This window comes from Semicossyphus pulcher, unplaced genomic scaffold, assembly GCF_022749685.1.
Source record: "Semicossyphus pulcher isolate SPU_LCO1_2020_fin unplaced genomic scaffold, fSemPul1.0.p SCAF_4, whole genome shotgun sequence".
In the NCBI taxonomy this organism is placed as follows: domain Eukaryota; kingdom Metazoa; phylum Chordata; class Actinopteri; order Labriformes; family Labridae; genus Semicossyphus; species Semicossyphus pulcher.
This window is the reverse complement of record NW_027211715.1, coordinates 10,415,728-10,441,642: the sequence shown is the minus strand read 5'-3', so window position 1 is coordinate 10,441,642 and position 25,915 is coordinate 10,415,728.

The window sequence follows — 25,915 nt, the reverse complement described above, 5'->3', positions numbered from 1 at the left end:
CACACACACACACACACACACACACACACACACACACAGAGAGAGAGAGAGAGAGAGAGGGGGCGCAAAGCCGGGCACTTGTTTGCAAACATCTTTGATCTGTGAAATGCCGGTGCATGTGTATCTTTTTGATCTTGCTTGTTGCGCAGTTAGTCACCGTTAGTCGGCAAGTTGTTTAATTTGGATCTAGTATTGGAGTATTGTAGACTTAGGGCTTTTTAAATAAAGTTGTATGTAAGCTACCCTTTATAAGAATTTCTAGATGTTTGTAGATTATAGTTAATAAAATTACTGTTAGTGGCAGTACAGTGTGTACCAAAATGCGGGCCGTCAGGACTAGGAAGGAATTCGATAATTTTATTTTAGATAATTTAAAATATATTATGTGCTCTAAGTTTTATTTGTTATCCCACTGATTTTTTTTTTTTTAAATAACGTTTATGGGACGAGACGGCAAGCTTTTGTTTCCCTCGTCTCTTTAAATCATGATGCTGCTTTCGGTTTGTTACCGATCTGGTGAGAAGTGCTGGAAGACGTGGAGCTGCCTCCACACACACCTGCTTCACCTCTTGGAACTTCCTGCTCGAGCCACACACGGGCCAAAAACAACCGAGAATGACACAAAGCTTTCCATAATGCACGCTCATTCTGATGCGCTATTATGACGCTCTCTCTAATTCTCCTGGGCAGTGGGATCGCTTCAGTGGCTTTAACTCCAATCCGTGCTTCGACATACAGTATATTGTACAGTGACCTTTTGTGAGTTTTCGGCCTGTGCAGGGGCACAGTGGAAGGAGAGCCCGGTTTATAGAAGAATGACTGAAATCCGCCGTGTAAATATCAACACGCCTGCCTACAGGCGCACCTGGCCCTCAAAGGGAATGAGAGCTGACGCTCTGATTGGTTTGATTCATGTTATGCCGAAAACACACCTATGAATAATCCGGGGATCCCTAACACATCATTCTAGAGGTGTTTTGTGCGAAATGATAATAGAAATAAAAACTCAAAAAGACTTCTAGCTAAATAAAATATGATACAGATGCAAAGTTTTAAAATGATTAAATAGAAGAAACCATGCTTTTACACTAAAGCCACATACCTGTCGTTATGCAGAAACAATACATTAACAGTTTCCCTTGCACACAAACTCTTAGAGATTTGCCAATTTCTCCCCTCATGTGAGGATGGTTTTCAGAGTATAACGAATTTCTCTCTTGCTCTATTATTTGACAAGAACCGTATGGACCTAACTGCCTGTTAGGTCTAACTACCTAACTGCCATGTCTTAAGACCGTTCTGAAGGTCACTTAGCTGACAGCAGTAAGGGTAGGTAGCACTTTTTTTGTTTGGATTTGTATTTACCATTGTTCCTTTTTTACATGGCTGAAGGAGAAGAAGAAACGGATACACTGAAAAAGCCTTTTTCGAGGGATGGACTCATTCAAAAGATGAGCAGCTTTGGTAAGTTTAACAGAATTTTATTTATCTTTGTAAGCTATTGACTATTGTGACTTGATGAAGTCAGATTCCAAGTCCTGAAGACTCCTTTGCATGTGCATTGTGGCATGTGTGTGACCATCTGCTTGGCCGGAAACTTTGGGGAAACCTGCTGAACCCTGGTTGAGCTGTTTGTTCTTTAATCTGCAGCAGTGACATTGATTTGTACTTCATGCAATGTCTATTTGTAAGCATTTGTAGCATTAGTCATAATGTAGTATCAGTGTTGAGTTACATTCTTTAATTTATTAGTATCTATTCTATTATCAAAGGGTATGAATGACTTAATGAGCAATAGTTTTTAAAAGTGGAAGAACTATGAATGAATTCATATAGTTAAAAATACAATAGTGTCTGTCTTACTGTTACTCAATGTTCTGATAAGACACAAGGTTATTAGCCATATCTTATGGCAAATACGTAATACATCGCGCAGTGACGACTTTAACATTCATTTTAATCTGGACAATAAGAACCCAGCCCCTTCATATCCCTTGGATGTGAAAGGGCAAGCCTTGGTGCTGCTGGACTACCAGACTGTGAAGCTGTATGTCAGAATGCCTTCTCTTGTGCAATGATAACAGCTATTGAGGGAGTCCATTGTACCCAGATGGCTCTGCACTGCTTAGTCTTCCTGACCAGGAATAAGGTGTAGGCTCTCAGTGTTGATGGAATGAAATGTTAAGCTGAAATCAACAGCATCCCGACATTCTATAAGGTTTTTCCAAGTGGGTGAGAGCTGTGTGAAAATGATGAAGTCCTATGTGTATATATTTTTAGTGTCACAATATTAACAGGATTGGTAAAGATCAGTGCTTGTGGCATTATTGCATTGTTAAAGCAATCAACAAATGATATATTAAAAACACAGCAAACAGAGGACCAGATTTATTATGCTAAGTTCTGATTAGATGCAAGCTTATATTAATGACCAATAATACATTGTACTTTTGACCGATGTTACATTTATCCCAATTTGGACACCAGGGGGATATTCTACAAAGTAGTATAATAAAGATAACTATGAACTATTTGAATAAAATTGAACGTCTACCTACTAGAAAGGAAGAGGCAATAACTTTATGAAAGTAAGGAGGGAAATTTGTGCCAGCTGAAACTAGGGATACCCCGAAGATACTAATTGTAGGAGAGGGCACAACCATGCAGCCGTAAGACTTTGAGAGTGTGTCAAAAATCACTTAGGTATTGCTTGAACCAAATATGAAAAATGTGGAACAATATTCATCTTTACAAATTTGTTCTCCCAATAAGAGATAAAAAGAGGGTAAAAAAGACGAGCGTTTAATATCCTTTTTACACTGTTCTCAAAGAGGAATAAAGTTTGCTTTAAATAAACTGTAGTAAGACTTGGTTATTTTTACCCCCAGATATGAGAAAAAGTCAGCTTTGAGTTTAAATGGCAGATTGGGAAATTCTTCAGCTTTCTTGTTAATGGGGAAGTACCCACTTTTATTAAAATTAAGTTTGTATCCTGATATTTTTCCAAATTCTTTCAGGACTCTGAGGACGTCAGGTATGGTTGAGACAGGGTTGGTGACATATAATAACAAGTCGTCTTCGTAGAGCGAGACAGTATGTGTTAGGCCACCCCGTGTAATACCCTGTATAGCATTGCACCTGAGAGCTATGGAGAGTGGTTCTGTTGCTAAGGCAAAAAGTAGTGGGCTCAATGGATCTCCTTGATTAGTCCACCTGAAGAGAGGGAAGTAATCAGAGGAGACATAGTTAGTGTAAACTGAGGCAGTTGGGTTGGTGTAGATAAGTTTGATATGTTTAATAAAATTATGGCCGAATCCAAGCCGACCTGAGTGTGGAAAGAAGATATTCCCACTCATTACTCATCACTATTCCCTATCGAAAGCCTTCTCGCCGTTGAACGAGATTACCGCTTTTGGGGATAGAGTGTGGGATTTCGTGTAGATTATGTTAAACAATCGTTTCAGATTGAAATAGGACTGTCTGCCTTGAACAAACCCAGTCTGGTGGTCCAACACTACGTGAGGAAGAATGTTTTCAAGGCGAGGAGCCAAAACTTTTGAAAACACTTTACCATCGCGGTTTGCTAAACTAATTGGTCTGTATGATGAACAGTCGAGTGGGTCCTTATTTTTCTTTAATAACAATGCATGGCCAGAGATCAAAATCGGATTACATTAACAAATTGTTATTGTTCTCAGTAAATAGGGATCGAGCAAAAAAAAAGTCTATTCTTGAAAATGATCTGTGTGCATGAGAGAAATAAGAGTACTCCCTTTTGTTAAGATTCTTAAATCTCCATGGATCTACAAGTTTATGTGTGTTCATAAATGCATGGATTGTTTACTGATTTAGATGACTTTGATGTCGAATGAGAGGAATGATCACCAGATTGTAATCCCCTGAAAGAATCAAGTGATGACTATCCAGACTGGGGATGGAGCTTAGCATTTTTTTTTTTTTAAACTGATCATGGTCAAAGTTAGGGGCGTAAATATTAACTAAAATTAAATTCAGTTGTAGTAGCTTCCTCACAACCGTAACATATGGAACATTTGGATGAGAGATAGTGTTTGATGCAATAAAAGGAACATTTTTATGGACTAGTATAGCTCTTCCTCTAGTTTTAAAAATAAATTGTGAGTGAAACACCTGCCCGACCCAGTCTTTGTGAATCCCAAAGTGGTCTTTATTCTGAAGGTTGGTTTCCTGTAAGAATGCTATGCCGAGATGTCTTAAGTGTGAGAGAACCCTCTCTCTTTTGACTGCATGTTTAAGCCCTTTTACATTCCAACTTACTATTTTCACATCACTCCTACCTGGGACTGGATATGAATTACTGTGCGCCACTGAAACTATCGAGTTCAAATATGTAAATCCCATTTAAGCAATACAAAACATAGATGAATGCACAAATCAGATATAAAACGTACAAAATACAAATACATCTACACTTAACAAGTAGTGAAAAATACATATATATATATATGCCTTAAGACAGTCTTAGTCTATGAATATGTAGGGAATAAAGAAAATAAGACTACTAATAATTCTATGACCTTTCATGTCAGTCTGCTTAGTCATTAATATTTCGTATATTTAAAAAAAAAAGTAAAAATAAAAACTGTGATCACCTGCTCAATTTTGACTCACCCATCTGCAGTCTGCTCAGTCTTTACTGAAATGCTATAAAAAATGAAAATATACAAATAAGATCCTTCCGTAGGTGAACGTGCGGAACTCCCCCGTGCTGGACTCCCTGCTTAACTGGGAGTTCAGCGCCAGTTGATAATATACCAAAGCAGCTACTGACATCTACTGGGGGAAATAATTATTGCAAGCAGCTAGCACAATGCTGTAATAAGAGTCCGATTCAGCAGTTAAAGGGAACCTATTTGCTTCTCTTCCTACGCATTTTCACTGGGGTAGCTCATATTGACAGCCAGGGTAGCTCATTTTCACAGGTACAAAATAAATGAAATTTGAGGAAAAAATGACTAGTACCAATTGTACCCCTTTGGTAAAGATGTTGTAATGTGCCAAATGAAACCACGCCAACTTTCATAATAATGAAGTTTAAATGTTATTTGGTTGTGTTTAATAGTGGATTCATGTCAAATAGCGAGTACTATTCTATACTTGTCAAAAGACGCTTAAAGCAGCGATATCAATACGTGCTTTGCTGTTTCAAAAGTTTAAATGATAATTGGATGTGATTAATAGCGTATTTGTGTCATATGGCCTGTTCTAATTTTTTTACTGTCAAAAGACGCTTAAATCAGCGACAAGATGAAAATGTGCTTTGCTGTTTCAAAAAGTGCATTGAAGACATATAAGACAGGTTTCTACTCTTAATCATGTCTTTTTAGTAATTCTGAAGAAGCAAATGTTATTTGGTTGTGTTTTATAGTGGATTCATGTCAAATAGCGTGTACTATTCTATACTTGTCAAAAGACTCTTAAATCAGCGAGAAGATGAAAATGTGCTTTGCTGTTTCAAAAAGTGCATTAAAGACATATAAGACAGGTTTCTACTCTTAATCATGTCTTTTTAGTAATTCTGAAGAAGCAAAACATTTTTATAGCATGTGGGAAGTCATAGCACCTTTACTTACAACGAGTGGTAAAAATGCACTTCTCTCGCCTAGAGGAGTTGAAATACAACATATGCCCTCTTTTGTTAAAGAGGCAGTAATTATCAAAATAAAACCACGCAGTCTGTCATAATAATGAAGTTTAAATATTATTTGGATGTGCCTAATGGGATTTTCTTGTTATACAACGTGTACTATTCTATACTTGTCAAAAGACGCTTAAGTCAGCGAGAAGATGAAAATGTGCTTTGCTGTTTCAAAAAGTGCATTGAAGACATTATAAGACAGGTTTCTACTCTTAATCATATCTTTTAAGTAATTCTGAAGAAGCAAAAACATTTTCATAGCATGGGGGAGGACATTGCACCTTAACCTACAACAAGTGGTAAAAAGGCACTTCTCTCGTCTAGAGGAGTTGAAAAACAGCATATGTCCCTCTTTGGTAAAGATGCAGTACTGTGCCAAATAAAACCACGCCAACGTTCATTATAATTAAGTTTAAATGTTGCTGGATGTGCTTAATAGTGGATTCATGTCAAATGGCGTGTGCTATTCTATACTTGTCAAAAGACGCTTAAATCAGCGAGAGAAGATCAAAACGTGCTTTGCTGTTTCAAAAAGTGCATTGAAGACATATAAGACAGTTTTCCCTTCTTATTCATCTCTTTTAGTAATTCTGAATAAGCTTAACATTTTTATGGCATGGGGCAGGACATTGCACCTTGACCTACAACAAGTGGTAAAAATGCACTTCTCTCGTCTAGAGGAGTTGAAAAACAGCATATGTCCCTTTTTGGTAAAGATGCAGAAATGTGCCAAATGAAATCGCGCCAACTTTCATTATAATGAAGTTTAAATGTTATTTGGTTGTGTTTTATAGTGGATTCATGTCAAATAGCGTGTACTATTCTATACTTGTCAATAGACTCTTAAATCAGTGAGAATATGAAAATGTGCTTTGCTGTTTAAATGAGTGCCTTTAAGATAAATAAGATAGTATTCTCTTCTAAATCATCTCTTTTAGTAATTCTGAATAAGCGAAACATTTTTATAGCATGGGTGAGGACATTGCACCTTTACTTACAACGAGTGGTAAAAATGCACTTCTCTCGTCTAGAGGAGTTGAAAAACAGCATATGTCCCTCTTTGGTAAAGATGCAGTACTGTGCCAAATAAAACCACGCCAACGTTCATTATAATGAAGTTTAAATGTTACTGGATGTGCTTAATAGTGGATTCATGTCAAATAGCGTGTACTATTCTATACTTGTCAAAAGACTCTTAAATCAGCGAGAAGATGAAAATGTGCTTTGCTGTTTCAAAAAGTGCATTGAAGACATATAAGACAGGTTTCTACTCTTAGTCATGTCTTTTAAGTAATTCTGAAGAAGCAAAACATTTTTATAGCATGTGGGAAGTCATAGCACCTTAACATAAAATTAGTGGTAAAAATGCACTTCTCTCGTCTAGAGGAGTTGAAATACAACATATGACCTCTTTTGTTAAAAACGCAGTAATTATCCAAATGAAACCACGCCAACTTTCATTATAATGAAGTTTAAATGTTATTTGGTTGTGTTTTATAGTAGATTCATGTCAAATAGCGTGTACTATTCTATACTTGTCAAAAGACGCTTAAATCAGCGAGAAGATGAAAATGTGCTTTGCTGTTTAAATAAGTGCCTTTAAGATAAATAAGACAGTATTCTCTTCTAAATCATCTCTTTTAGTAATTCTGAATAAGCGAAACATTTTTATAGCATGGGTGAGGACATTGCACCTTTACTTACAACGAGTGGTAAAAATGCACTTCTCTCGTCTAGAGGAGTTGAAAAACAGCATATGTCCCTCTTTGGTAAAGATGCAGTACTGTGCCAAATAAAACCACGCCAACGTTCATTATAATGAAGTTTAAATGTTACTGGATGTGCTTAATAGTGGATTCATGTCAAATAGCGTGTACTATTCTATACTTGTCAAAAGACTCTTAAATCAGCGAGAAGATGAAAATGTGCTTTGCTTTTTCAAGAAGTGCATTGAAGACATATAAGACTGGTTTCTACTCTTAATCATGTCTTTTAAGTAATTCTGAAGAAGCAAATAATTTTTATAGCATGTGGGAAGTCATAGCACCTTAACATAAAATTAGTGGTAAAAATGCACTTCTCTCGTCTAGAGGAGTTGAAATACAACATATGACCTCTTTTGTTAAAAACGCAGTAATTATCCAAATGAAACCACGCCAACTTTCATTATAATGAAGTTTAAATGTTATTTGGTTGTGTTTTATAGTAGATTCATGTCAAATAGCGTGTACTATTCTATACTTGTCAATAGACTCTTAAATCAGTGAGAATATGAAAATGTGCTTTGCTGTTTAAATAAGTGCCTTTAAGATAAATAAGACAGTATTCTCTTCTAAATCATCTCTTTTAGTAATTCTGAAGAAGCAAAACATTTTTATAGCATGGGTGAGGACATTGCACCTTTACTTACAACGAGTGGTAAAAATGCACTTCTCTCGTCTAGAGGAGTTGAAAAACAGCATATGTCCCTCTTTGGTAAAGATGCAGTACTGTGCCAAATAAAACCACGCCAACGTTCATTATAATTAAGTTTAAATGTTACTGGATGTGCTTAATAGTGGATTCATGTCAAATAGCGTGTACTATTCTATACTTGTCAAAAGACTCTAAAATCAGCGAGAAGATGAAAATGTGCTTTGCTGTTTCAAAAAGTGCATTGAAGACATATAAGACAGGTTTCTACTCTTAGTCATGTCTTTTAAGTAATTCTGAAGAAGCAAAACATTTTTATAGCATGTGGGAAGTCATAGCACCTTAACATAAAATTAGTGGTAAAAATGCACTTCTCTCGTCTATAGGAGTTGAAAAACAGCATATGTCCCTCTTTGGTAAAGATGCAGTACTGTGCCAAATAAAACCACGCCAACGTTCATTATAATGAAGTTTAAATGTTACTGGATGTGCTTAATAGTGGATTCATGTCAAATAGCGTGTACTATTCTATACTTGTCAAAAGACTCTTAAATCAGCGAGAAGATGAAAATGTGCTTTGCTGTTTCAAAAAGTGCATTGAAGACATATAAGACAGGTTTCTACTCTTAGTCATGTCTTTTAAGTAATTCTGAAGAAGCAAAACATTTTTATAGCATGTGGGAAGTCATAGCACCTTAACATAAAATTAGTGGTAAAAATGCACTTCTCTCGTCTAGAGGAGTTGAAATACAACATATGACCTCTTTTGTTAAAAACGCAGTAATTATCCAAATGAAACCACGCCAACTTTCATTATAATGAAGTTTAAATGTTATTTGGTTGTGTTTTATAGTAGATTCATGTCAAATAGCGTGTACTATTCTATACTTGTCAAAAGACTCTTAAATCAGCGAGAAGATGAAAATGTGCTTTGCTGTTTAAATAAGTGCCTTTAAGATAAATAAGACAGTATTCTCTTCTAAATCATCTCTTTTAGTAATTCTGAATAAGCGAAACATTTTTATAGCATGGGTGAGGACATTGCACCTTTACTTACAACGAGTGGTAAAAATGCACTTCTCTCGTCTAGAGGAGTTGAAAAACAGCATATGTCCCTCTTTGGTAAAGATGCAGTACTGTGCCAAATGAAACCAAGCCAACTTTCATAATAATGAAGTTTAAATGTTATTGGTATGTGCTTAATAGTAGATTCATTATTCATTTTTTCCTCAATCTAGTGAATCGTGAGATAAATCATGCCCTTTATTCTACTGTTTATTCCATCTAGCTTCGTAAGGCCACCATACTTAGCAGACAGACATTGAGGGTTGTCGATGATCTTTCAAAACTGCACGGAACAATACACTGTCTATGAAGGAGCAGACAAAGGCTACATGTAGAGCCTTAATATACTTTTTGGTTATTTGACGCCACCTTGGGCTGTTGTAGCCCAATCTTGAAAGGAGATATAGACTGAAATTGAAAGTACATCTTTCCGGCTTCAGGTATGGCTTCCTCGTGGGCCTTGCGGGCTGGGGAGCATTTCTCGTCATCATCCCAGTTCCGATTTTCAAAAAATCAAACTGACTAAAGTTAAAGTCAGTCCCCCACTGTGTCTTAATCACCCCCGGTGTGTCATGCTACTGTAACATAAAGGTTACTCCCCGTCGTCAAACTCCACCATCAAACTTCACTATCTCCAACACATTTTTGAGTAATGCATTTCTTTTTGGCTGTTTGCAACAACTCTGGGGAGATGAAAGAATGGCCCAAAGTTAGCTGGTCTGCATGGCAGATTACAGTTATTTTATCATTATTGAAATGGCAATCAGATATGAATAATAATGTCCATTGTCTAATAACAAAGCAGTGAAAGGTTGGTATTTCAAATTGAAAATTAACTATTGGCATTCAAGACTATATACAGGAGAAGTGCACAGAGGAATGAAAATGAATTCCATCTGACTTGTGAATGTAGTAGAGATATGCTAAAATGCTTTAATTATATTACATTTTTTTGTTTTTTGTTTCAGGCCCTTCCTTTTCTCACTGTTGGGGAGAGTGCACCTCAATAGCAGCACCAGGCTATATAATGAGGATGCTGGAACCAGGAGAACAGAAGCTGGCTTCAAATGTAAGCTGTGATGTGATGTGATGTGTATTTATTGTGATGTGTATTTATTGTATTTATTGATGTGTATTTATTTATTTCAGCAATTTATCTTTGCATTTTCTACTTTTTTCATCCAGGTTGATGACTTAGAGGTCACAAGCATCACGATGACTTGTGGTCATTCACAAATACAGAAAATAAATTCAATGTACGAGGCCACCTTAAAAGTACCTGAAACGATAATTTATTCTAAAAGGAAACTGGACTTGAAAATTTAACCAGGTACTGGACCTTGTGGATTAATCTTGTATACAATGACCTGGATGACTGACAACCTTTGCACATACTGTAAAGGGCAAGTAGGAATAATTATGTTGTCTTGTTAAGTTTTAGTAGTTATATACTTGATTTGGATTTATGCATGTGTTCATCAAATTGTTTTATTTCAAATGTTAGCTGATGAATGATGTTGATGTATCTTTTACAGGTATATGATACTATACTGGTGCATGCCAGCACCTTGTTAGTGCAACACTCTGTTGCATGGAGAATTCTTTCAACTACACTGAATGAGGTTGCCCGATGCATCTCTTGAAAAAGAGTGGCACATGCTGCATGTTGAAAAAGGTAGAGCTCAGACAGAATTGTACCATACCATTGTACCAAGAACAATGAATTCTGCAGCAGCAAAGCATTGCCTCTGCAGTGTTTTATGGACTCTAACTAACAGAGCACTTTCTCAGTCTTCACAAAACAACAGAATCAGAGAGGTGCCGCTTTACTTTGAAAAGCATCAAGACTTTCCTAAAAACACCATGACAATTAGATTGTCTGAAATGCTCTGGCCAAACATTCCTGACACCAGTCAGGGGACTGAAAGGTTTTTGGCTCTCAGAAGCATGAAAACATGCAGCACATTGTCTTTTCCTGAAAATATTGTCTTATTTTCTTAAAGCAGCAATAAGCAACTTTTATATAACAACAGTGAAATCTGTAAACTTTTTTTTAAAAAACTATCCACTTTGTGTATTCTATAGCCAACAGATTTGGTTGCTTTTTATCATTATTTTGTTGATAAAGAAACAGATTGTGCCTCTGTGTAAGATGAGAATTTTCTTACAGTTTAGGTTTGCTATATTTCACTATTTTGCACTTCAGAGCACTTGACTCCCATGCCTATATCAATTTAAGTATTATTATGATTGCTTACTGCTTTCATTCACTAGTATTTGAACGTTTGTAAAAAAAAATCTGCATGTTTAGGTGATAAAGTGTTCTGACATGGTTGAATAAAATAATAGTTTGATATTTAACTACTGAGTACAAATGAATTTTTTATACCTTTACTATCTTTTTGCTTTAAATAACACTAAGGATGTTTGTTGAAGTTTTATTGATGTGGATTAAAACCACATCCTGAGTCTCCAAAATGCTTTTCTCTCAGGAGCGTCCTTCTTCTGACGACTCTGGGCAGAGCTGACTTTGACGAAGACGCTGCTGTATCTGGATCAATACCGCGGTCAGAAAAATATGTCTGGAGAAGAAAGGATACACTTCAACAATCATGCAAGCACAGACAAGGTGAGGAAAAGCATTAAACTTTTTTTTTTAAAACTTTGTTGATCACATCGTTCTTGTTGAGGGTTTGCTGACAATGTTGCTTGTGATCATTTTCGTGCTTGATAGTGTGATGTGTTTTTACATCGAAAAGAAAATGCATTCATTGCAAACGACCAACTGGGCCAACATGCCTCCTAGAGGGTCGGCTCCACACTCCCCGGACGTTCTTCTATTGTCCTCCTCTCTGGATGAAGTAAAAACGTAATAACTGAATGTCACAATGTATGCTAAGATTAGTTTAGCAGTATACTATAGCGTATGAATAGTGGCCATCACTATCCATGCGCACAACATTGCACTGGTATAGCTTCATCTACAAATCCACATAAACAGTGCTGCTACAGCTTACGCTCACAGGGTTTCATCACTTTGTCAACCCCATCAGTCCGTACTGAACTCGGTAGAAAGGCCTTTTCCTACTCTACTCTCTCACACGCTCCAGTAGGCCTATCCAAACCCATGCACTGGAGCAACACGAAGGCTAGATGCAGAATACAAGTAATTTACAAAAAGTACACAAAAAAAGGGCAAACAAATGGACTTTTATGAGCAGAGTAAAGGCAAAATAAATGAGTAGGAATAACTTAAATTGAATCATTTGACTACTTAAAAACATCAAAACGTTTTAATTAGAATTCAGTTGGTTCAACTTATTTAACCTTGTTGAGGACAAGAAATGTCATGTTGATTGTACTAGACTAACTCTCGTGGGATTTACTCAATAATGGCTTAGTTGAAAGTACTTAAAAAGATCCATGCAAATTGTTACCTTAATTTTTTTAAGTTGAGCCAGTGTATTATTTTTTAGAGTGTACATTGTTGCCTTCAAGTGCAAAATTACATTTTAGAATTTTTTTTGCACTTTACTTCAACATTAGACTCACCTTATGAGATGGGTGGGCACAATGCATGCCCATTGTGGGTTTAATTTTGGAGACGGACACTCGGAGATCATCATCCATGTTTCGTGCAGAACTGTTTTTTTTTTTTTTTATGTAAGTCAGTGCTCAGAAAGTCTTTCCACATAAGAAGTTAGAGCCAAAGGGCATCAGGACATCCATAGCGACCTTGGATAGCTGCGTATATTCCCTTTCGACGGAAATCCAGAAATCAGCGTCTCAGCAGCGTCTTGGTATTAAACGCTGACTGTAACGTTCGGCCACTTGACAGTTCAACTGATGCGTCCTCCAGGTCTGATGTCAGATGATTTTCCCACGTAACAGTGAATGGTGATCTTATTCAGTCGTATTGTTCTGGAGCGGTTTCCTCTGGAAAATACTTTGTAAAGTGTTCCAGGAGGAACTGGAAGTTGCGTAATGATATAGACTTGTTCACTGTGTTAACACTCAGTGCATTTTCCTCCATGAAGTCTTCCATCTTATAGAAACCATATGAATCCTGCCCATTTCAATTTGCGCAGTCTGTGAATAATACAGTGTCTGAACTGTACGTGAGGTGCCACTTGTAAGACTCTTGCTCCAGTCCTTTCTCCCCCAGCATTGCTCCAGCACTGTCTGTATACACATCAATGCAATCGTCCCAAAGTTTATTGTCAAGTTTAGTGAACATGTCCTCACCTGTGCACGTCCGCTCGATAGGGGTGCAAAACAGCATTAAGAATTCCGTCAAAACTGTACTTACATTAACTGACTTAATGCTACCGCAGCGGGTTTGATTAATGGAAAAAATCAGCTGGTTTAGCAGCAAGTGAGGGATGCTTGGTTTTCCAGTGTCTGTAGCCTTTTAACAGGCTTTAGGCTTTCAAGTGCAAGAACCCCAGCGCATGCAACATTACATTAACATTAACTCAGTGAAAGGAACATGCTGTTTTTAGAAGGAAAAAAAAACCATCATTCAGAAAAAAGAAACGTTTTTATATATTCCCATTTTCCCCATTTCTAATATAGAATTGCCTACATTTCTAAGAAACAAAATCATCCGATCTGTCCCATTCATAGTTCACTCACGTTATGCGTCGGGCTCGTAGTTGCAGACCTGCTCTCCTTCTGGGCTTCAACCAGCACCGCTTTTTTGACGCGATGCATGACAAGGTCTGGTCCAAGTCAGTTTTTATTTCTACCTCGCAATATCTGTAGATGAATAATTTCCTCAGTAGCTAACGGATGGATGTATATCTGTAGCAAATTACTTTGCCTCATTAAAAACATAGGCTACTTAAGTAAAAGTTAAATTACTGTCTTTAAAGAATACTCTAAAAAGTACAAGTACACGACAAAGCAACTCAATTACAGTAATGTGAGTACTTGTAATTCGTTACTTTCACCTCTGTGTATATGGTAGAGATGACAGCTTATTAGTCAAAAGATACGTAACTCGGTGAGATGAGATCATAATTACCATACTAAGACGGCCAAAATGTGGATTTTGCCCACATAATCAAACGTTTAGGAAAAATGCCAATGGCCAAAAAAGTAGCAGAGATGGAAATAGGTTACCGTTTCTAAGTTGTTAATGGGGATGAAAGCTCCAGCCCGCCTCCAAGGCTTCTCCCTGCACCCCTGCACCCCCACCTCTCGTCTTGTTCAGGCAAAACAGCTGGTCTGCTCCAATTCTGTGTACTCCTCACCGCCTAACTTGCATGGCTCCGGACCTTTGAATCCTCTCAACTGAGCTGAAACAAAACGTCATAGGCGCGCGGGAGAATGGTCGTATATATGTCCGGAAAATATCAGTATTAAGTTACTGATGAATTGTCCCCATCCATAATTCTGATAACAATATAATTGGATGAAGCGATGCATCGTCAACATGCGTTAGGACCCGTGCTTATGACACAGCTGCCAATCTGTTTTTCACTGTTAACAGGGACTCCAATGCATGCTCTCTCTCTCGCTCTCTATCTCTCTCTCAATTTCAGTTTCATTGTGTGTGTGTGTGTGTGTGTGTGTGTGTGTGTGTGTGTGTGTGTGTGTGTGTGTGTGTGTGTAAAAATGCACTTCTCTCGTCTAGAGGAGTTGAAAAACAGCATATGTCCCTTTTTGGTAAAGATGCAGTAATGTGCCAAATGAAATCACGCCAACTATCATAATAATGAAGTTTAATGTTAATTGGATGAGATTAATAGCGTGTTTGTGTCATATAGCGTGTTCTAATTCTATACTTGTCTAAGACGCTGAGGGTTGTCGATGATCTTTCAAAACTGCACGGAACAATACACTGTCTATGAAGGCAGCGAGAGAAGATCAAAATGTGCTTTCTCAGGTGAAAACGACATTTCTCCCATACGATCTTTATATATTTATTTACTGTACAATGGAAATATCAAAACTAAATGAATTGAAAGATAACCTTGTAGATTGATTATTATTTTTTTCCTCAATGTAGTGCATCTTCAGATAAATCATGCCCTTATTCAACCGTTTATTCCGTCCAGCTTTGTAAGGCCACCATACTAGCAGACATTTTAGTGTTGTCGATGATCTTTCAAAACTGCACGTAGCAGACAAAGGCTTCAGGCAGAGCCTTAATATGCTTTTGGATTGTCTGACGCCACCTGTGGCTGTTCTAGCCCAATCTCTCGAAAGGAGATATAGATTGAAATTGAAAGTACATCCTTCAGCTGAGTTGGATCAGATGCAAGCTAAAATGTTGCTGAATGTTTAGGAAAGTCGCAGCTGTGCACTAGAGGTTTCAGGTAGCTAGTACCAAAATGCGCTAAATTCAGGGAGGCAACAGGCCTTTAACGCCTGTCTCAGCCCTTTCCACCTTTCATTCTAGGAAGGCATTGTTGCATCTGCCTATGTCAGATGAGCGTCAAGCTGGGCAAGAATTTCAACATGGAGAAGTTGTACTAGCTTAGCTTTAGGAATGTGGTAGCCCTTCAAAGTCTGCCTAGTCGTGTTGTTTTCTCTGAACAGAAGCTGAGCCTTCGTCTTATAGCCCAATGGCACTGTGGTCAAAATTTCCTCTCTCTCCCTGCCCATATGATCAATCCTAAGGTGCCTGCTGAGAGTGGGCCTGTGCCCACAGGTCTCCCACCGACAGAGGTTTTGGTATCTACAACTCATTTGGCCTATGTTCTCTCAGGCTCCCCCTCCACAACTTGGGTTCAGCTCGTCATGTGGCTTTCTTGTGGGCCTTGCGAGCTGGAGAGCATTGCTCGTTACAATATGGCAGCAGTCACATGTTCATCCCACTTCAGACAGTCATTCCTTGAGCGTGATCAAACTGACTAAAGTTAATGTCAGTCAATCAATCTTCCCCTCCTGTCTTAATCGTCCCCGGTGTCAGAGTCCAGGTTAGCCTAACTGTAAATAATCTGGCTATTGTAACATGAAGGTCATACAGGTCATCAAACCCTGTCATCAAACTCCACCATCAATCTCCACTGAGTACTATCTTGTTCCTGTATTTCCAGCACGTTTGGTTAAATGCATCTTTTTTAGCTGTTCACAACAACTCTGGGGCAATGAAAGAATGGCCCAAAGTTAGCTGGTGTGCATGGCAGATTCAGAAATTATAATTACAATAATTTTATCATTATTGAAATGGCAATCAAATATGAATAATAATACATTTAACTCAATGTCTAATGACAACCGACCAATTACATTTCTGGGAAAGGTTGGTATTTCAGATTGAAAATTAACTATTGGCATTCAAGACTATACACAGGACAAGTGCACGGAGGAATTAAGATATATTCCATCTGACTTGTGAATGTAGTGCTAAAATATGCTAAAATGCTAACCAAAGAAAAACATAATTGAATTATATTACATTTTTTGTTTTAAGCCCTCCCTTTTCTCTCTGTTTGGGCAGAGTGCACCTCAGTAGCAGCACCAGGCCATATAACGACAGAGGATGCTGGAACCAGGAGAACAGAGGCCGGCTTCAAAGGTGAGCTGTGATGTATATTTCAGTGTTTCAGCAATTCATCTTTGCATTTTCTACTTTTTTCATCCAGGTTGATGACTTAGAGGTCACAAGCATCACGATGACTTGTGGTCATTCACAAATACAGAAAATAAATGTAATGTAAGAGGCCACTGTAAAAGTACCTGAAACGATGTGGTTAATTTATTGAGATTGACCCATAGACTTTGTTGGGGAAACCGATAGGGAGTTAATTTATTCTAAGAGGAAACTGGACTTGCCTTGTGGATTAATCTTTTATACAATGACCTGGATGACTGACAACCTTAACACACACTGTAAAGTGCAAGTAGGAATAATTATGTTGTCATGTTAACTTTTAGTAGTCGTATACTTGACTTGGATTAATGCATGTGTTCATCAAATTGCTTTATTTCAAATGTTAGCTGATGAATGATGTCTGAATGTATCTTTTACAGCTATGTGATACTATCCTGGTGCATGCCAGCACCTTGTTAGTGCAACACTCTGTTGCATGGAGAATTGTTTCAACTACACTGAATGAGGTTGCCCGATGCATCTCTTGAAAAAGAGTGGCACATGCTGCATGTTAAACGAGCCAGAGCTCAGAACAGAATTGTACCATACTTATGAGAACAGTGAATTCTGCAGCAGCAAAGCATTGCCTCTGCATTTTTTTAAGGACACTAACCAACAGAGCACTTTCTCAGAGTCTTCACAAAACAACAGAATCCGAGAGGTGCCTCTTTACTTTGAAAAGCATCAAGACTTTCCTAAAAACACCATGACACTTGGATTGTCTGAATGCTCTGGCTATACATTCCTGACACCAATCTGAGGGTTATTGAGAGCTTTTTGGCTCTCAGAAATACACCACAAATAGAAAAACATGCAGGGTTTCTCAGCACATTGTCTTTCCTGAAAATAGTTGTCTCTTTTCAGCAATAAGCAACTCTTATATAACAACAGTGAAATCTGTAAACTTTTTTTTAAAACTATCCATACACTTTGCATATTCTACTGCTAAAAGATTTGGTTGCTTTTGAATAGAAATTTTGTTGATAAAGACACAGATTGTGCCTCTGAGTAAGGTGAGAATTTTCTTAAAGGTTAGGTTTGCTGGAGTTCACTATTTTGTGCTTTAGAGCACTTGACTCCCATGCCTATATCAATTGAATTATCATTATTCCTTACTGCTTTCATTTTCACTACTATTTAATGGTTTGTAAATAATCTGCACGTTTGGGTGATAAAATGTTCTGACACGGTTGAATAAAATAATAGTTTTAACTACTGAGTACAAATTTTTTGCTTTAAAAAACACTAAGGATGTTTGCTGATGTTGCTTGATGTGGCACAGCCCCACCTAGGATATTTGCCTCCAGCCATTCTAGCTGATACTGTAGGCTATGTTCTGTCTACGTGCACAAATAATACCTCACAGATATAGGCCTAGTGAGGTCATGTTTAAAACTACATCCTGAGTCTCCAAAATGCCTTTCTCTCAGGAGCACCCCAGCCTGGGATAGCCTCCAATCCCATTTCTAGTGGGATTGAAGGTGAGTTTCCTTCTTCTGACAACTCTGGGCAAAGCTGACTTTGAAGAAGACGCCACTGGATCTGGATCAATCATAAAACCTCACTGCAGTCAGAAAAACCTGTCTGGAGAAGAAAGGATACACTTCAACAATCATGCGAGCACTGACAAGGTGAGGAAAAGCATTTAAAACCATTTTTTAAATCTTTGTTTATCACGTCGTTCTTGCTGAGGGTTTGTGACTATGTTGCTTGTGATCATTTTCATGTCTGAAACGTCCTTTGAAAGTTTTAAGTGGCGATGTTTTAGGCACCTTTAGCCTGCAGTGTAACAGTAAACTTCATTTGGCGTGTCTTGACGGCTTGATAGTGTCATATGTTTTTACATCGAAAAGAAAATGCATTTATTGCAAACAACCGGCTGGGCCAACACGCCTCCTACAGGGTTGGCTCCGCCCTCCCCGGACTTTTTTCTATTGTCCTCCCCTCTAGATGTTAAAACCTAATAACTGAATGTCACAATGTATGCTAAGATTAGTTTACTTATTCATTTACTGTAAGGGCTATTACAGTATAGTATAGCGCATAGATAGTGGCCATCACTATCCATGCGCACAACATTGCACTGGTATAGCTTCATCTACAAATCCACATAAACAGTGTTGCTACAGCTTACGCTCACAGGGTTTCATCACTTTGTCAACCCCATCAGTCCGTACTGAACTCGGTAGAAAGGCCTTTTCCTACTCTACTCTCTCACACGCTCCAGTAGGCCTATCCAAACCCATGCACTGGAACAACACGAAGGCTAGATGCAGAATACAAGTAATTTCCATGAAGCACTGAATACAATATTAAATAAGGGGATGTCTGTGAGCGTGAAGAGCAGCATACACCTACATTGTTGCTTTCATGTGCAAACATACCGTTTAGAATTTTGTTTACACGTTATTTCAACATTAGACTATGCCTGTGACGGGGGCGTTTTGGGGTGTGGCTTATGCCTGTAACGGGGGCGTGGCCTGTACGTGTCACATGCGCGGGGCTTGTTTTGGGGACGTGGCTTGTGACGGGGCGTGGCCTGTACCTGTGACTTGGGCGGGGCTTGTCGTGGGGGCGTGGCCTGTATGTGTCATGTGGGCGGGGCTTGTTAATGGAGGCGTGGCTATAACCATGGGAGTCTTTTCTTCACACACTCTCTTTTACAAATACACTTTTGATTGCAGCTGGCTTGCTTGAGAGCCAAATTTGCAGTTTAGCAATGTAACCTAGGGTATTCTCAGTACGACGAAGGTTGTGCTTGTTTTAACCGGGGTACATCACCAAGGTAACTTAAAAAGCCTCACAATTCCCCCTTATAAACTCCAGAGCAGGCTGTTCAAGATAAGCCTTAAGCTGCATAAAAGTACCACCAACTGACTGACTATTTTGATCTTGGTACCCCTGGAATGAAAGATAAAATTGCGTGCTGGTTTAGATCAGTGGATAATTTATTAACAGACAGTGTAATTGAGTGTAATTGAGCAGACAGAGTGGACAGCTAGAGGATCATAAGGAGATATTCACCGAATTTGACAAAAGGGTTTTGGATGACAATTGTGGACTACCCCTTTGAGTCAGAATGTTACATTAGAGCATTAAGTACAGACACAGATGAATACCAATACACAAGTTATTTGGGTTGTCACTGAGCGGGTGTAATCTGGCTCAGAATTACAATATTTTGCCACGTTTGTATTGTTAATTTATACAGGGAGAAAGACATAATAAACTGACATACAAAAACTGGAGCAGGGAGACCAAGTCCGTCCATTTCTCACCAATCCAAAAATCCCCCCTCTCCATTTCTTACCAATCAAATGAAAGCCGCTGTCCCCGGCTTCCATTTCTTGCCAATCAAACGGGATCTCCTCTCTATTTCTTAGCAATCAGAAAAACCCTTCAGCCTTAATTCCCGCCCCCGCTTTTTCGACGAATCAGACGGCTGTTGCTACCTCAGTGCAGGCAAAAGAAGACGAGAGCGCCTCTTGGCATTTTTACGGTAAGTAAATCAAAAGTTCTTTAAATTTCTGACCTAAATTCAGAACTGCAAATTGTTTGCTATTAAAATGCCTATTGTTTGGATGATTTATTCATTTATATACCGCCGTCTGTACGACGTGGTTCATTTTGCTAGCTAAAAAAACACACCTTACTGTTGAAATTCATTCAAACGAGCCGACAGATGCTTTAGCTTTGCGACCGTTAGCCTGCAGTACAATCGACTACCGGAGTGACTGAGTGAGTGAGTAGACGAATGAGGTTGGAGGAGCGGCGGTGTGGCTTCTTTCAGGGTGGGTAGAGATGTGTTTTTTCCGCACTAAGGAACAATAGGACGAAGGGAGAGTTCTCAATTTGACTGGCCTTGACGGTTTCAGGTGCCGGTCTTTTAACTGCAGCTAACGGTACAGTGAATGAGTGGACGAGCAAGATCATGGGAACGGAGGTCTATCTGCTGCTAGGGTGGACAGCGGTGCTGATCAGATGTGAGTAGAATACAGTGGATGAAACTGTAGGTACACATATTCATTGTGATCCACATTCTTCGTTAAAAATCAAATATGCAAGAAGAATCACAATTATATATTTTAATGGTACAAAGTTCATTCTCATCCCACTTTTTTTTTCTCTCAGACGTGGATTCCTCCTAAATTACGGAAATATGTTTGACCTTTACTCGACATGCTTAATATTAAATATTAAGATTAAACGTGGTTTGTTTCAAATGATAACTAGCATTTGATATAACTACTCGAACTTTTTTCTGTACCATACTATATTTAGTTCTCAGTGTCTCTCTCTCTCTCTCACACACACACACACACACACACACACACACACACACACACACACAGAGAGAGAGAGAGAGAGAGAGGGGGCGCAAAGCCGGGCACTTGTTTGCAAACATCTTTGATCTGTGAAATGCCGGTGCATGTGTATCTTTTTGATCTTGCTTGTTGCGCAGTTAGTCACCGTTAGTCGGCAAGTTGTTTAATTTGGATCTAGTATTGGAGTATTGTAGACTTAGGGCTTTTTAAATAAAGTTGTATGTAAGCTACCCTTTATAAGAATTTCTAGATGTTTGTAGATTATAGTTAATAAAATTACTGTTAGTGGCAGTACAGTGTGTACCAAAATGCGGGCCGTCAGGACTAGGAAGGAATTCGATAATTTTATTTTAGATAATTTAAAATATATTATGTGCTCTAAGTTTTATTTGTTATCCCACTGATTTTTTTTTTTTTAAATAACGTTTATGGGACGAGACGGCAAGCTTTTGTTTCCCTCGTCTCTTTAAATCATGATGCTGCTTTCGGTTTGTTACCGATCTGGTGAGAAGTGCTGGAAGACGTGGAGCTGCCTCCACACACACCTGCTTCACCTCTTGGAACTTCCTGCTCGAGCCACACACGGGCCAAAAACAACCGAGAATGACACAAAGCTTTCCATAATGCACGCTCATTCTGATGCGCTATTATGACGCTCTCTCTAATTCTCCTGGGCAGTGGGATCGCTTCAGTGGCTTTAACTCCAATCCGTGCTTCGACATACAGTATATTGTACAGTGACCTTTTGTGAGTTTTCGGCCTGTGCAGGGGCACAGTGGAAGGAGAGCCCGGTTTATAGAAGAATGACTGAAATCCGCCGTGTAAATATCAACACGCCTGCCTACAGGCGCACCTGGCCCTCAAAGGGAATGAGAGCTGACGCTCTGATTGGTTTGATTCATGTTATGCCGAAAACACACCTATGAATAATCCGGGGATCCCTAACACATCATTCTAGAGGTGTTTTGTGCGAAATGATAATAGAAATAAAAACTCAAAAAGACTTCTAGCTAAATAAAATATGATACAGATGCAAAGTTTTAAAATGATTAAATAGAAGAAACCATGCTTTTACACTAAAGCCACATACCTGTCGTTATGCAGAAACAATACATTAACAGTTTCCCTTGCACACAAACTCTTAGAGATTTGCCAATTTCTCCCCTCATGTGAGGATGGTTTTCAGAGTATAACGAATTTCTCTCTTGCTCTATTATTTGACAAGAACCGTATGGACCTAACTGCCTGTTAGGTCTAACTACCTAACTGCCATGTCTTAAGACCGTTCTGAAGGTCACTTAGCTGACAGCAGTAAGGGTAGGTAGCACTTTTTTTGTTTGGATTTGTATTTACCATTGTTCCTTTTTTACATGGCTGAAGGAGAAGAAGAAACGGATACACTGAAAAAGCCTTTTTCGAGGGATGGACTCATTCAAAAGATGAGCAGCTTTGGTAAGTTTAACAGAATTTTATTTATCTTTGTAAGCTATTGACTATTGTGACTTGATGAAGTCAGATTCCAAGTCCTGAAGACTCCTTTGCATGTGCATTGTGGCATGTGTGTGACCATCTGCTTGGCCGGAAACTTTGGGGAAACCTGCTGAACCCTGGTTGAGCTGTTTGTTCTTTAATCTGCAGCAGTGACATTGATTTGTACTTCATGCAATGTCTATTTGTAAGCATTTGTAGCATTAGTCATAATGTAGTATCAGTGTTGAGTTACATTCTTTAATTTATTAGTATCTATTCTATTATCAAAGGGTATGAATGACTTAATGAGCAATAGTTTTTAAAAGTGGAAGAACTATGAATGAATTCATATAGTTAAAAATACAATAGTGTCTGTCTTACTGTTACTCAATGTTCTGATAAGACACAAGGTTATTAGCCATATCTTATGGCAAATACGTAATACATCGCGCAGTGACGACTTTAACATTCATTTTAATCTGGACAATAAGAACCCAGCCCCTTCATATCCCTTGGATGTGAAAGGGCAAGCCTTGGTGCTGCTGGACTACCAGACTGTGAAGCTGTATGTCAGAATGCCTTCTCTTGTGCAATGATAACAGCTATTGAGGGAGTCCATTGTACCCAGATGGCTCTGCACTGCTTAGTCTTCCTGACCAGGAATAAGGTGTAGGCTCTCAGTGTTGATGGAATGAAATGTTAAGCTGAAATCAACAGCATCCCGACATTCTATAAGGTTTTTCCAAGTGGGTGAGAGCTGTGTGAAAATGATGAAGTCCTATGTGTATATATTTTTAGTGTCACAATATTAACAGGATTGGTAAAGATCAGTGCTTGTGGCATTATTGCATTGTTAAAGCAATCAACAAATGATATATTAAAAACACAGCAAACAGAGGACCAGATTTATTATGCTAAGTTCTGATTAGATGCAAGCTTATATTAATGACCAATAATACATTGTACTTTTGACCGATGTTACATTTATCCCAATTTGGACACCAGGGGGATATTCTACAAAGTAGTATAATAAAGATAACTATGAACTATTTGAATAAAATTGAACGTCTACCTACTAGAAAGGAAGAGGCAATAACTTTATGAAAGTAAGGAGGGAAATTTGTACCAGCTGAAACTAGGGATACCCCGAAGATACTAATTGTAGGAGAGGGCACAACCATGCAGCCGTAAGACTTTGAGAGTGTGTCAAAAATCACTTAGGTATTGCTTGAACCAAATATGAAAAATGTGGAACAATATTCATCTTTACAAATTTGTTCTCCCAATAAGAGATAAAAAGAGGGTAAAAAAGACGAGCGTTTAATATCCTTTTTACACTGTTCTCAAAGAGGAATAAAGTTTGCTTTAAATAAACTGTAGTAAGACTTGGTTATTTTTACCCCCAGATATGAGAAAAAGTCAGCTTTGAGTTTAAATGGCAGATTGGGAAATTCTTCAGCTTTCTTGTTAATGGGGAAGTACCCACTTTTATTAAAATTAAGTTTGTATCCTGATATTTTTCCAAATTCTTTCAGGACTCTGAGGACGTCAGGTATGGTTGAGACAGGGTTGGTGACATATAATAACAAGTCGTCTTCGTAGAGCGAGACAGTATGTGTTAGGCCACCCCGTGTAATACCCTGTATAGCATTGCACCTGAGAGCTATGGAGAGTGGTTCTGTTGCTAAGACAAAAAGTAGTGGGCTCAATGGATCTCCTTGATTAGTCCACCTGAAGAGAGGGAAGTAATCAGAGGAGACATAGTTAGTGTAAACTGAGGCAGTTGGGTTGGTGTAGATAAGTTTGATATGTTTAATAAAATTATGGCCGAATCCAAGCCGACCTGAGTGTGGAAAGAAGATATTCCCACTCATTACTCATCACTATTCCCTATCGAAAGCCTTCTCGCCGTTGAACGAGATTACCGCTTTTGGGGATAGAGTGTGGGATTTCGTGTAGATTATGTTAAACAATCGTTTCAGATTGAAATAGGACTGTCTGCCTTGAACAAACCCAGTCTGGTGGTCCAACACTACGTGAGGAAGAATGTTTTCAAGGCGAGGAGCCAAAACTTTTGAAAACACTTTACCATCGCGGTTTGCTAAACTAATTGGTCTGTATGATGAACAGTCGAGTGGGTCCTTATTTTTCTTTAATAACAATGCATGGCCAGAGATCAAAATCGGATTACATTAACAAATTGTTATTGTTCTCAGTAAATAGGGATCGAGCAAAAAAAAAGTCTATTCTTGAAAATGATCTGTGTGCATGAGAGAAATAAGAGTACTCCCTTTTGTTAAGATTCTTAAATCTCCATGGATCTACAAGTTTATGTGTGTTCATAAATGCATGGATTGTTTACTGATTTAGATGACTTTGATGTCGAATGAGAGGAATGATCACCAGATTGTAATCCCCTGAAAGAATCAAGTGATGACTATCCAGACTGGGGATGGAGCTTAGCATTTTTTTTTTTTTAAACTGATCATGGTCAAAGTTAGGGGCGTAAATATTAACTAAAATTAAATTCAGTTGTAGTAGCTTCCTCACAACCGTAACATATGGAACATTTGGATGAGAGATAGTGTTTGATGCAATAAAAGGAACATTTTTATGGACTAGTATAGCTCTTCCTCTAGTTTTAAAAATAAATTGTGAGTGAAACACCTGCCCGACCCAGTCTTTGTGAATCCCAAAGTGGTCTTTATTCTGAAGGTTGGTTTCCTGTAAGAATGCTATGCCGAGATGTCTTAAGTGTGAGAGAACCCTCTCTCTTTTGACTGCATGTTTAAGCCCTTTTACATTCCAACTTACTATTTTCACATCACTCCTACCTGGGACTGGATATGAATTACTGTGCGCCACTGAAACTATCGAGTTCAAATATGTAAATCCCATTTAAGCAATACAAAACATAGATGAATGCACAAATCAGATATAAAACGTACAAAATACAAATACATCTACACTTAACAAGTAGTGAAAAATACATATATATATATATGCCTTAAGACAGTCTTAGTCTATGAATATGTAGGGAATAAAGAAAATAAGACTACTAATAATTCTATGACCTTTCATGTCAGTCTGCTTAGTCATTAATATTTCGTATATTTAAAAAAAAAAGTAAAAATAAAAACTGTGATCACCTGCTCAATTTTGACTCACCCATCTGCAGTCTGCTCAGTCTTTACTGAAATGCTATAAAAAATGAAAATATACAAATAAGATCCTTCCGTAGGTGAACGTGCGGAACTCCCCCGTGCTGGACTCCCTGCTTAACTGGGAGTTCAGCGCCAGTTGATAATATACCAAAGCAGCTACTGACATCTACTGGGGGAAATAATTATTGCAAGCAGCTAG